Source organism: Magnolia sinica, chromosome 7, assembly GCF_029962835.1.
Source record: "Magnolia sinica isolate HGM2019 chromosome 7, MsV1, whole genome shotgun sequence".
In the NCBI taxonomy this organism is placed as follows: Eukaryota; Viridiplantae; Streptophyta; class Magnoliopsida; order Magnoliales; family Magnoliaceae; genus Magnolia; species Magnolia sinica.
Window position 1 is genome coordinate 6,142,821 of NC_080579.1, and position 12,689 is coordinate 6,155,509.

General features: G+C 34.7%; 1 long non-coding RNA gene across 1 annotated transcript; it reads right to left on the reverse strand.

Moving 5' to 3' along the window:
• Positions 1-3,488: 3,488 nt before the first annotated feature.
• On the reverse strand, positions 3,489-4,738 carry LOC131251927 (uncharacterized). The gene is made up of 3 exons (XR_009174051.1): positions 4,554-4,738; positions 4,073-4,332; positions 3,489-3,596 (listed from the first exon to the last, which is right to left on the reverse strand). It is a non-coding gene; the product is annotated as an uncharacterized LOC131251927 (long non-coding RNA).
• Positions 4,739-12,689: the final 7,951 nt, after the last annotated feature.

Here is a 12,689-nt window from a genome sequence, read left to right on the forward strand (position 1 = left end):
TCGGGTTCGGGTTCGAGTTCGGGATCGGGTTTAGGTTTGAGTTTTCAAGTTTAGGTATAGGTTTAGGTTAGGGAGTTAAGATTAGGATTAAGTGTAGGTTTAGGTTTAGGGATTTGAGAATACATTTAGATTTTAGGTTTAGGTTTAGGTTTAGGTTTTAGGTTTTAGGTTAAGGTTTAGGTTTAGGTTAAGGTTGAGGTTTAGGTTATAGGTTAAGGTTTTAGGTCATAGGTTTTGGTTTAGGTTAAGGGTATGGTCCCTGCAAATACAAATATAAATACGGCCATCCGACCAAATGGCCAGGCCCTTCCAATGCTGTCCATAAAAAATGGACAGCTTCATTATGGTCATAATAGCGGTTGCCTCTTTTCAGGGAACCCCGCTCTTCCTAATAGCTCCGACGCACATCCGGGTCTGCTCCATTAATTTCGATCAAATACATAAACACGGCATGTCCAAATGGCCAGGCCCCTCCAATGTTGTCCATAGGAAATGGACAGCTTCATCATGGTCATAACAGCGGTTCCCACCTTCCAGGGACTACCGCTCAACATCCGGATAGCTCCGACGCACATCCGGGTCTGCTCCATCAATTTCGAGTTACATAAACATGGCCTGTCCAAATGGTCACGCCACTCCAATGTTGTCCATAGGAAATGGACAGCTTCATCATGGTCATAACAGCGGTTCCCATCTTCCAGGGACCCCCGCTTAACATCCGGATAGCTCCGACACACATCCGGGTCTACTCCATCAATTTCGATCTAATACATTTAAAAACAACATGATTATATCTAAAAGCATTTCGATACCTGGGGAAGGCCTTTCATATTCGTATTGTTGGTTACTCATCCCTTTGTCCATAAGCTACAATCGACCAACACTTTCTATTGCTACCTGTACTCTGAAACCAACACAAATAGAACTGGAAAACAATATAAGGAATAAGAAAAAATGAATTTACCTATACACATCATTAAATATTTCCCTATAAGGAGGTGATATTATATCTTTGATAGCCACAACCTGTATAACACAGAAAAATGCAACCGATATAGTCTATCACAATTCAAAGGAGAAAAAAGATTTGTGGCTGCACCGATATTCTAGTACATTACGAACGGCTGCCTATGTATCCAAAAAGTCAAATTGGGATCAAGCAACTACGTAGTTCTTTTTAATTAACCAAGTTACTAAAGGTCATAAATTTCATATTTAGCAAAGTATCACTGAATGTCGTCTCAAATCGTTTCTGGTTGGGATTTGAGAATATGTTTAGGTTAAGGTTACAAGTTTAGGTAAAGGTTATAAGTTTAGGTTATCGGTTAAGGTTTAGGTTTAAGTTATAGGTTATAGGTTAAGGTTTAGGTTAGGTTTTAAGTTTAGGTTAAGATTATAGGTTTAGGTTATAAGTGTAGGTTATAGGTTTAGGTTTAGGTTAGGTTATAGGTTAAGGTTTAGGGAATTGAGAATAGGTGTAGGTTTAGGTTTAGGAAATTAGGTTCGGGTTCGGGTTAAGGTTTAGGTTATAGGTTTTGGGATTTGAGAATAGGTTTAGGTTATAAGGACAGGTTTAGGTTACAAGAATAGGTTTAGGTTTAGGTTTTATGTTTAGGTTAAGGTTATAAGTTTAAGTTATAAGTTTAGGTTTAGGTTATAGGTGTAGGTTATAGGTTTAGGTTTAGGTTTTATGTTTAGGTTAAAGTTATAGGTTTAAGTTATATGTTTAGGTTTAGGTTATAGGTGTAGGTTATAGGTTTAAGTTTAGGTTAGGTTTTGGGATTTGAGAATAGGTTTAGGTTATAAGGACAGGTTTAGGTTATAAGAATAGGTTTTATGTTTAGGTTAAGGTTATGAGTTTAAGTTATAAGTTTAGGTTTAGGTTATAGGTGTAGGTTATAGGTGTGGGTTTAGGTTTTATGTTTAGGTTAAAGTTATAGGTTTAAGTTATATGTTAGGTTTAGGTTATAAGTGTAGGTTATAGGTTTAGGTTTAGGTTAGGTTATAGGTTAAGGTTTAGGGAATTGAGTTTAGGTTTTAGGTTAGGGAGTTGAGATTAGGATTAGGTGTAGGTTTAGGTTTAGGGATTTGAGAATATGTTAAGTTTTAAGTTTAGGAAATCGGGTTTGGGTTCAAGATTGGGTTTACATTTGGGTTTTAGGTTTAGGTTTAGGTTTAGGTTATAGGTTATAGCATTAGGTTATAGGTTTAGGTTTAGGTTAAGGTTAAGGTTTAGGTTATAGGTTTTGGGATTTGAGAATAGGTTATATATTATAAATTCTTTATTTTCATTTACATTTACAAATACATTCATCATCCATCCAAGAAAATTGAGACAGGTGAAAGATACATATAAAAGAGCAGACATGGAAAAAAAAAAGATTGGTAAGAAAAGCAGTAGAATCTCACTCTGCCATGTATAAGATTGGTTCATAAGAGTAAGGTGGATTGACCATTTTAGGCTGACCATTGTAATTTTATCAGGAGCCCAAATGAGGTTTTAAAAAAAAGAAAAGAGAGAGAGAGAGAGAGAGAGAGAGAGAGAGAGAGAGATCTTTACTTAAGGTATTTGGAACCCGCAGTATTGCATTAGCTCACCCATTGCAATACCAACTGAAAAATCAAGATGTATCTAAGCCAGTTGACGCATGTAAGGCATGTAAGATGCACTTGTTTATGATACAAAATGTATAACTGGTAACTTTGATGAGTAATGACAAGTCATAAAGTACTGACTTATTTCTATTTGAAATGTTGAGTTGTACAATGTGAGCTATTGTAATGGTAGTAAAATGCTCAAATATGCATGGTTAGAAGCATTCATCTGATATCCAATCGGGTGCAACGGAAGAAGAAATTAACAATGTCTATAACAAGTTGAGTACTAAAATGATATAAAAAATATAAAGAGGCCAACATACACAGGTGTTCCACGGTGTTTGCTAAAAGCGATTTGGTTATGGTGTACTTGCGTGAGAAATGATTTTCAACCGGCACTTGTAATAAGTTGAACCCAAAGAAAGTTGGCCTTTGTTGGGTGTTGAAAAAAGTCGATGATAATGTGTATCGTATTGAGTTATAGAAAGGCTTAGATATCTCACGTACTTTTAGTGTTCAAGAGAAACTGATCAGCTATATCCAATAGCTGATATGGGATGGTTAAGATTATCCAATTAAGAAATAGAAAAAACAGTTCAAGAGAAACTAATCAGCCATCCAAAATGGCGGAATTTGGAAAACAGCAAAGGAGATGATGATTAAAGCTTAAAAGAACCCTTACCTTTGCCAGCTTTTTCTGTGTCTCGACCTACTCGAATGGAAGCACCACGGTTAGCAACTCCCTGCACAAATCATAATAAGCAAAATGAAAAATGAATGTGCGTTTTCCAGACATTGGTATTTAGAACATGTCTTGGATTGAATGAAGTGGAAGGAATACCCATAAGAAAGTATTGGAATCAAAATACAAAGAGAACCACAAGATGTTGTAAAACAATGAAAAAAAGAAGAAGAAGATAGGTGGCATCCAAAAATAAATTTACCTGGATAGGCTTCGGGTCAAATGAGAGAACAATGCCAGCAATCTCTGTAATCCTCTGTTTACATAGCAAAGAGAACGATCTTACGACTAGTTTTACGAAATGTAGAATCATACATATAATTAGATTCTTTTAAAATAAGCAAGACATTCCATGTAATTCCCCTTTTCAGACCTATATGTGTGTGTGTGTGTGTGTGTGTGTGTGTGTATCAAAATTAAGGTCTCCACAACAGCCATGGACTGTAATTCTCTGTTTACATTAGCAAAGAGAACATATGAATCATACATATACTGTGATTCTTTTAAAAATTTCACACAAGCAACATTCCATCTTATAGGAATCATACATACAGTAGGAATCCCATAACAGGTTGTAGGAATCATATGTCTGGTATGATTCCTTTTGAGACTAATTTTAGAAAATGGAGACAGGAAACATACATATAGTAGGAATGCCTGTCTGTTTTTTTAGAATGACACCATATCTACATTCAAATGAATAATAAAGACAAGCAAACCAGAGGGTCACACCATGATCGTTAAAAAGAAAAGCTTAAGACAGTAGATCTGCTTATTTCAACTTAATGGAACGTCTGCAGCCAAGAGAATCCTTAGAAATAAATTCAAGTTACGTAACTTGAATCCTTTTAATGAATGCAAATCTGTCAAGATCAAGCTCAAGGGACAGGAACATTTTCAGCCATCCATCAACAAAGGCTGTCACCAGGTACCATTTGTCAAGAACTTCAAACACAAACGATCAATTTATATCTACATAAATGATCATATATCTAGACAAATGATTATCATGAAAATGACAGAATCAGACAATAAAAGGAACCATTTTCAACTCTATCAATAACAAACACAATTATAAAAACACTCCACCAACAAGATGTCCTACTATACAATCAAAGATTATTAAGTTATAGATATTAGAAATATGACAAAAGACAACAACAACCAAAACAGCAAGAATTCTTCAGGATAAGGACGCTTCCATCCTTTCCACAAAGAAATATACATGTGAACTGGAGAGCAACACCAGAAACAGAACGTCCTCCCAAATTGGAGGAGATGAGTTAAAATGTTCCTTAAAGTCGAACACGAAGAGAAAGAAACCTACTCCAGAAACAGAACTTTTTCAAGACTGCAAATAAAACAATTTCAAAGTCAATGGTCAACACCTAAGACCATAACTACAACTTCATGTTTGCACAGATATCCATTCCCAGATGCATATTGGGAACATTTCGACAAAAAATTGAATGGTTCCATGCTACTAAAATTAAACAAAAAAAGATTTTAAATACAAAATATGTTTTTATTGGGAGGGCTACAGAGGCACAATTACTTCAAAACCATTGAAATGCATATATCAATGATGACTTCAGGGAATGCTATCAGGTGGGGCTTCTAAAGGAGGAGCCCCATGATACTGAACACTTTCCAACAGCACCACCATAGCAGGGAGAGAGAGAGAGAGAGAGAGAGAGAGAGAGAGAGAGAGAGAGAGAGAGAGCGTGCCAAACAGACCAGATATAACAATCCCATAGACCTTGCACCAATCCACTGACGCAGCTAGCATTACCTTGAAATCCATGCAATCCACTCTAATACCATCCAATCCCATCCATTTTGCCCGGCCAAACACGCCCTTATTGTACTGAGTAAACTCAGTAGGGCCCACCTTAAACCCTAAATCCCTAAATCCCCAAATCCCCAAATTCCTAAATCCCTAAATCCAGAAATCCCTAAATCCCTAAATCGATATTGAGATTGAGAGAGATTAAGAGAGAGAGAGAGAGAGAGAGAGAGAGAGAGAGAGAGAGAGAGAGAGATACCTCACTGTCATGAATGACCTTCAACCGAGCTTCAGAGAGAGAGAGAGGCCATGCGTGGGTAGGGCGTTCGACAACAGACCGCAAGAGATGGAGAGGGAGGGATGGATTGGGGAACAGAGAGAGAAAGAGAGAGAGAGAGAGAGAGAGAGAGAGAGAGAGAGAGAGAGAGAGAGAGATTGGGGAACGAATAGAGTGAGGGAGGAAGATGAGAGAGTTGGAGCAAGATCGGGAGAGAGGGTTAGGGAACGGCGAGAGAGAGAGAGAGAGAGAGAGAGAGAGAGAGAGAGAGAGAGAGAGAGAGAGAGAGAGAGAAATGGAGTCTTTTTTGGGCGCGGCTCGGTTTTGAGCACGCGCCCAAATTTGGGAAACGTACGGCCGTGTGCTCTGTGGGACCCAACATGATGTATGTGTTGCATCCATGCCGTCCATCTCTTTTTACAGATCATTTTATGGTATGAGACCAAAAATGGGGTATATCCCAATCTCAAGTGGACCACATTACAGGAAACAGTGTTGAATGAGTGTCGACCACTAAAATTATTTTAGGGGCCATAAAAGTTTTGGATCAAGCTGATTTTTGTTTTTTCCCATCATCTGGGCCTGTATGACCTAATCAACATTTTGGATGTCAAATAAACAGTACAGTGGGCCTTAGGAGGATTTTAATGGTGGATATCCAATCACTATTGTTTTCATATGGTGTGGTCCACCTTAGATTTATATCCCTCTCATTTTTAGAATCAAGCGATAAAATGATCTTTAAAAATGGATGCACAGAATGGATGAAACACATACATCGTGGTGGGGCCCACAAAGCACCAACCACCAGCCACAGGGCTGGTGGTTGGGAGAGTAGCCAATCGATAGATGGGGTAAGACGAACATGGATTTCCTGTCTAGAGTTTTGTGGGACCCACCATGATGTATTTTATTTATCCATTCTATCCATTAATTTTAATAAATAATTTTAGTACATGATACCAAACATAAAGTAGATTGAAGGCCCAAGAGGACCACACTATAGGAAGCACATGTGATTTAATCTCTATGTTTCCTACCATGTGGTCCACTTTAGCCTTTAATATACCTGATTTTTAGTTTCATGACCTATAATAATATTTCAAAATAGATGGACGGCTTAGATATAAAACATATATTTTTGTAGGCCCTATAGAGCCCCTATAGAGCCCTATAATAACATTTCAAAATAGATGGACGGCTTCGATATGAAACATATATTTTTCTAGGCCTTATAGAGTCCTATAACCTAATCTTTTTTCTCAGATCATTATAAGGTATCATGCAAAACATTAGGCAGGAACAAGGCTTGAGTGGACTACAAATTGGGCATCGCACTTCTACCATTAAAAACTTCTTGGGAGCTTGAGAAGTTTCAGATCAAGCTCATTATGTGTGTCCCACTGAGGGGTCAGACCCAGTTTCAACAGCATTCAAAACTCATGTGGGCCCCACCAAGTGCTTTTATATATTTTTTTAAATGTCTTTACATAGTTTTAAATATGGTATAGCCCACTGAGTTTCGTATACGGATGATTTTTGAGATATCTCATATGCTAAAGGTGACACATCAAAACTGTGTATGTCCCACCTTATTCCATGTTTGTATTAACTTATAAACAGGTTGGATCTCAAATAAACATCGCGGCGGGCCCTAAGAAGGTTTCAATAGTGGGTGTCACTATCCCACTCTTTTCTATGGTGGGTCCACTTGAACTTTGTATTTGCCTCGTCAGTTAGATGCACCATTCTACAGTGGGCCACGACCTTAAAAATATCATTTTTATTATAAAATATTTCAAAAAAAATTAAAATACAAATTTTGAATTTTTATTTTCAAAATCTCAAAAAATTTCTCATATTTTAATTTTTTCTCAAAAATTTCAAATTTTCGATTTTTTTCTTCAAAAGCATCATTTTGTTCTACAAATTTTTCTCAAACATAGTTAAAATTTCTAAACTTTTCAATATTCTTTTTCATATACTATTTTAAATCATTTAAATATTACCTTTTAATTATATATATATATATATTTAGATATTTTAAATCATTTAAATATTACCTTTTAATTATATATAAAATATTACCTTTTTAATGCTAATTTTAGGGGTTGATCCCAAAATTGAAGTAGATCCAAAGCTTAATTGGGCCATTACATAGGAAACGATGTGGAATAGTGATTTCCACTGTTGAAACCTTCTTAGGGTCTAAAGTAATTTTTATTTGTCATCCAACCTGTTAATATGATCACAAAGACATGGATGAAGAGAAAGCACAAACATCAACTTGATCCAAAACTTCTTTGGCCTCCAAAATTTTTTTAATGATAAATGTTCAATCAAACTGTTTCCTGTGCTGTGGTCTACTTGAGATTTTAATTTTCTTCATTTTTCAGATCACGCCCTAAATTTATCCATTAACATAGATTAACGGAGTGGATAAAATAAATTAAATAACAGGTTCTCACGAGGTCAATAAGTTGGGTCACAATTTTGACCAGAATATTTGGTCCATTTTACATGTCTGGTCCATTCACTCTATTTTATTGATCATTACCGTCAAATTGACTAGTTACTCGCCCCGATCATGCTACATATGAGAGAGATATTGGGTAAACAAGATTTATTAACAATTTGAGTGAATTTTGATTTAAACATCCGAAGTTATTTACTTTTCAATCTGGACTGATCAGATTGTCTAAAAACGGTTAAAGGTTGTTCATAATATCAAAAATATATGAATGAATAGAAAACACAAACATCAACTTGATCCAAAACTTCTATGGCCTCTAAGAAATTTTAAATGGCAGAGGTTCAATCACACTAGCTATTTCCTGTGGTGTGGTCCACTTGAGCTTTGGATATGCTTCCTTTTTGTTCTTTAGACCTCAAATTATCTGTTTAGATGGATGAATGGAGTGGATAAAATAAATAAATAATAGTGGACCCCACAGAGTTTACTTTGGTAAAAGTAACAAGTAACTACCTAAATGTAGTAGAGAAGGGTTTCCTTAAAACATTCATAATCATATATTGGGCCTGCCTGAATGTGATTCACATATCCAACCCACTCATTATGTGTGTCCCACTTGGATGAGGAATATCATACCAAGTTTCAACCGCATCCATGTCTGTATTAACTTATAAACAGATTGGAGCTCTAATAAACATCGCGGCGGGCCCTAAGAAGGTTTCAATAGTGGTTGTCACTATCCCACTCTTTTCTATGGTGAGTCCACTTGAACTTTGGATCTACCCCGTCAATCAGATGCACCATTCCATGGTGGGCCACGAGCTTAAAAATAAAGTCAATCCATGACTTGGGTGGGCCACACCACATACTATAGTTGAAAGGGTTACCCTCCCATTAAAACATTCATAATCATTTATTGGGCCTACCTAGATGTGGTTCATAGATCCAACCCATTCATTATGTGTGTCTCACTTGGATGAGGAGTCAGACCAAGTTTCATACACATCCAAAACTCATGTGGGCCCCATCAAATGCTTTTATATGTTTTAGGGATGTCTTCACATAGTTTTAGATGCTATGGCCCACCTGAGTTTCATATATGACTGATTTTTAGACTTAAAGGGGACACATTAAATACATGGTGTTGATGTTCTACATACTTCATGGTGGGGCGCACACAGATTAACCTCATGGGAAGTTCCCATGAGGTGACCTTATAGTACCATTTCACTATTTTAGGTCTTTCATGGGTGTTACTCTAACCGTGTAGGGCCCACCTTGATATATTTTATGTATATCGACGCCGTCCATATATTTTTCCATCATATTTTAGGATGTGATTTTAAATCATAAGAACTAAATAATCTTAGGTGGGTCATACCAATCAAAATAATATGATGAATAACCATTAAAAACCATTTTAAGGCCACAAAAGTTTTGGATCAATTTGATCTTTGTAGTTTACCTTCATCTAGATCTTCTTTACATTATCAACAAGTTGGATTGCAAATAAACATTACTAAAACCATACGATGGGCTCTTTATAATTTTTAATGGTGAGGTACTATATTATCATTCTTTCCAGTGGTGTGGTCCACTTAAGATTTAAATCTACACAATTTTTTATACCTGGCCAAAAAATGGGTTGGAGAAACGTATGGGCGGCAAGGATATACAACACATCATTAAAATCTCATTTTTGTTATATAACTTTTCATTTTTTCTTGTCAAAATACAAAATCTAGTTTTCTTTTTTAAAAAATATATTTTTTTACAATTTGACAATTTTTTCACAATTTTGTTTATTTTTTAAAATTTTATTTTTCAAAACATCATTTTTTTATCGAAATCTCACTTTTGTTATCCAACTTTTCAATTTTTCTTGTCAAAATACAAAATTTAGTTTTCTTTTTTAAAAAACATATATTTTTTTACAATTTGTCAATTTTTTCACAATTTTGTTTAATTTCTTAAATTTTCTTTTTTAAAATATCATTTTTTTAATCTCACTTTTGTTATATATAACTTTTCAATTTTTCCTGTCAAAATACAAAATCTAGTTTTCTTTTTTAAAAAATATTTTTTTTTTCAATTTGTCAAAATTTTCACAATTTTGTTTAATTTTTAAAATTTTCTTTTTCAAAATATCATTTTTTTATCGAAATCTTTTTTTTTTTTTCAAAATTATTAGTAGTTTTTTTTTTTTTTTTCAAAATTTAAATTTTTCTTAAGCATTGTTAATTATTTTTTCTAAGTTTCTTAACTATTTTTTTTGAAATTTATAATTTTTTCGAATAGCTTAATTGAGCATTAGAGACGGTCTTTGATAGGGCTATAAGACGGTTGAGGACCGTCTCTATTAGAGACGGTCCTTGACAGTCTCTAATAGAGACGGTCTAGGGCCGTCTCTAATGGAGACGGTCATTCACCGTCTCTAATAGAGACGGTCTTTGACAGTCTTTAATAAAGACGGCTTTTGACAGGGTTGTGGGACGGCTAAGGACCGTCTCTAATAGATACGGTCTTTGACAGTCTCAGATTGCAAGGAAAAGACGGCCAATGACCGTCTCTAATGTAGACGGCCAATGACCGTCTCAAATGCCCGCATATAAGACGGTCAAGGACCGTCTCTAATGCGGACGGTCAATGACCGTCTCAGATGACCATATAAGACGGTCAACGACCGTCTTAAATGATTTGTGGACGTGCAAATTTTTAAGACAACATTAAAGACTGTCAGGGGCTGTCTAAAATTTTAGAGATGGTTTATGACCATCTCTAAAGCGTCCTTAAACCAAGCATTTTTAGAGACGGTCCAGAGCCGTCTCTAAATTCGTCCTTTTTTTCCATTTTTCACGTAGTGTGTTATACCTGATCATCCACATTTCTAAACTTGTCATCTTAGCCCTAATGCATTAATGAATGTTTTAACCATTAAGATCTAATTATGTGGTATGTAGGTTTCTGCCCAACACTATTCTTTAAAAAATTTAGTTGTGCGAGTCCGATCGGGATGAAAATTTAACAATGCTTACACAACCTAGTTGGGCCATACATGATCAATTTCGATGTCCAATTTACAAGATGAATCGTCCATTGAAACTTCCATCATATATGCTAGGTGACCGGCCTGAAAATCAAATAATAATTATTATTACAATCCAAAGGTAACCCCCGACGAATTCATTGGTTCACTTTTTTTTCATTGGGTTATGTGACCTATTTTTGAAAGCCCCATATTATCCAGGATTCTCTAGTTTCTAAAATAAAAAGGGTTCGCTGATTGCATATACACCACATATTTATACGCTCACCTAATAAGATCATGATTTGACTGTTGATCCGGAAGGTTGACCACATGTCTGCACTTAAACACCCATAGGAAACCCGATGGATCTTCGATTTGTGAGACGTGCTCTATCCACAACAGGCACGGATTAATCAACGGACATAATTATATTGCATATTTTATCTTGCCTCCATCTGGGCTCATGTTCGCTATCATGTGTCACACAATTGTAGCCAACATGCTGAAATGGTCATTATTTGAACTATCATATTGTTATTAATTAAATAATCTAAGAACCTATAATAGGGGCCATTAATTTATGTATTTGAATATGGCCATTGAAAATCTTATTTGAAATGTTCTAATCCATCTAGACATTTTCTCGTGATGATCTTAATAGCATCGAAAATAAAACATCAATGAACAAACACACGTTGTTAATCCAAATTCCTAAAGGAGGCAAGATGGACTCCATACTTGCAAGTGCCCAGCATGCTTATGACATTTATTTAAAAAAACTTAGAAAAGCATGACTCAATTTTCATACATTTTGTATTTCGTGGTTGTATAAATTCAATTATAAAAGTTGCCTCTCCATAGTTACCGTGGTGATTACAAAATAGAAATTGAATTGATTTTCATGAAATACATAGGTTTGGTAGCCCTTAAATAAAAATAAAAATTAAAATAATGAATTGGTAATTGCTTATTTTTCAATAATTTTAATGTGTTAAATTTTTTTGCATTTGTTTGTTTTAAAATATATTAGAAGTTTTTTTTTTTAATCTAAAATTTTTAAATAAAGTATTATCATTTTATTTATTTTTCTATTTTAGTACATTTTAAGTATCATTCTTTGAATGTTGACTTATATTCTTTATTTGTGCATCAAGATTTGAAATAACTAAGATATTGGAGAAAATTAAATTAGAAATTATCATGCCCAAGAAGGAGAACAACATATAAAAAAAACAAGAAGATAAGAAGAACATCTAGATCAAGATCAAGAAGAAGAAGGAGAACAACATCAAGAAAAATAAGAAGAAGAACATGATTAAGAAGGAGAAGAAGGAAAACAACATCAAGAAAAACAAAAAGAAAACAGCAAGAAGAATATCGAGAAGGAGAAAAAAAAAAAGCAGCAGCTAATGAAATGAAGAACTGGTTTTTGAATTCCAGTCCAGTCCTTTATGCTTCAGGTCGTGCAGGCCACCAAAGAAGCATGAATCTATCCTTATAATAGCTTCCCAACTCCAACCATGAATCCATCTTTAATTTTCATACATTTTGTATTTCGTGGTTGTAATAAATTCAACTATAAAAGTTGTCTATAAAAATCTATATAATCACCGTGGTGATTACAAAATACAAATTGAATTTATTATCATAAAATACATAAGTTTGGTAGCCCTAAAATAAAAATAAAATATAAAAATATTGAATTGGTAATTGCTTATTTTTCAATAATTTTAATGAGTTAGATTTTTTGCATTTGTTTGATATATTATAAGTTTTTTTTTGAGC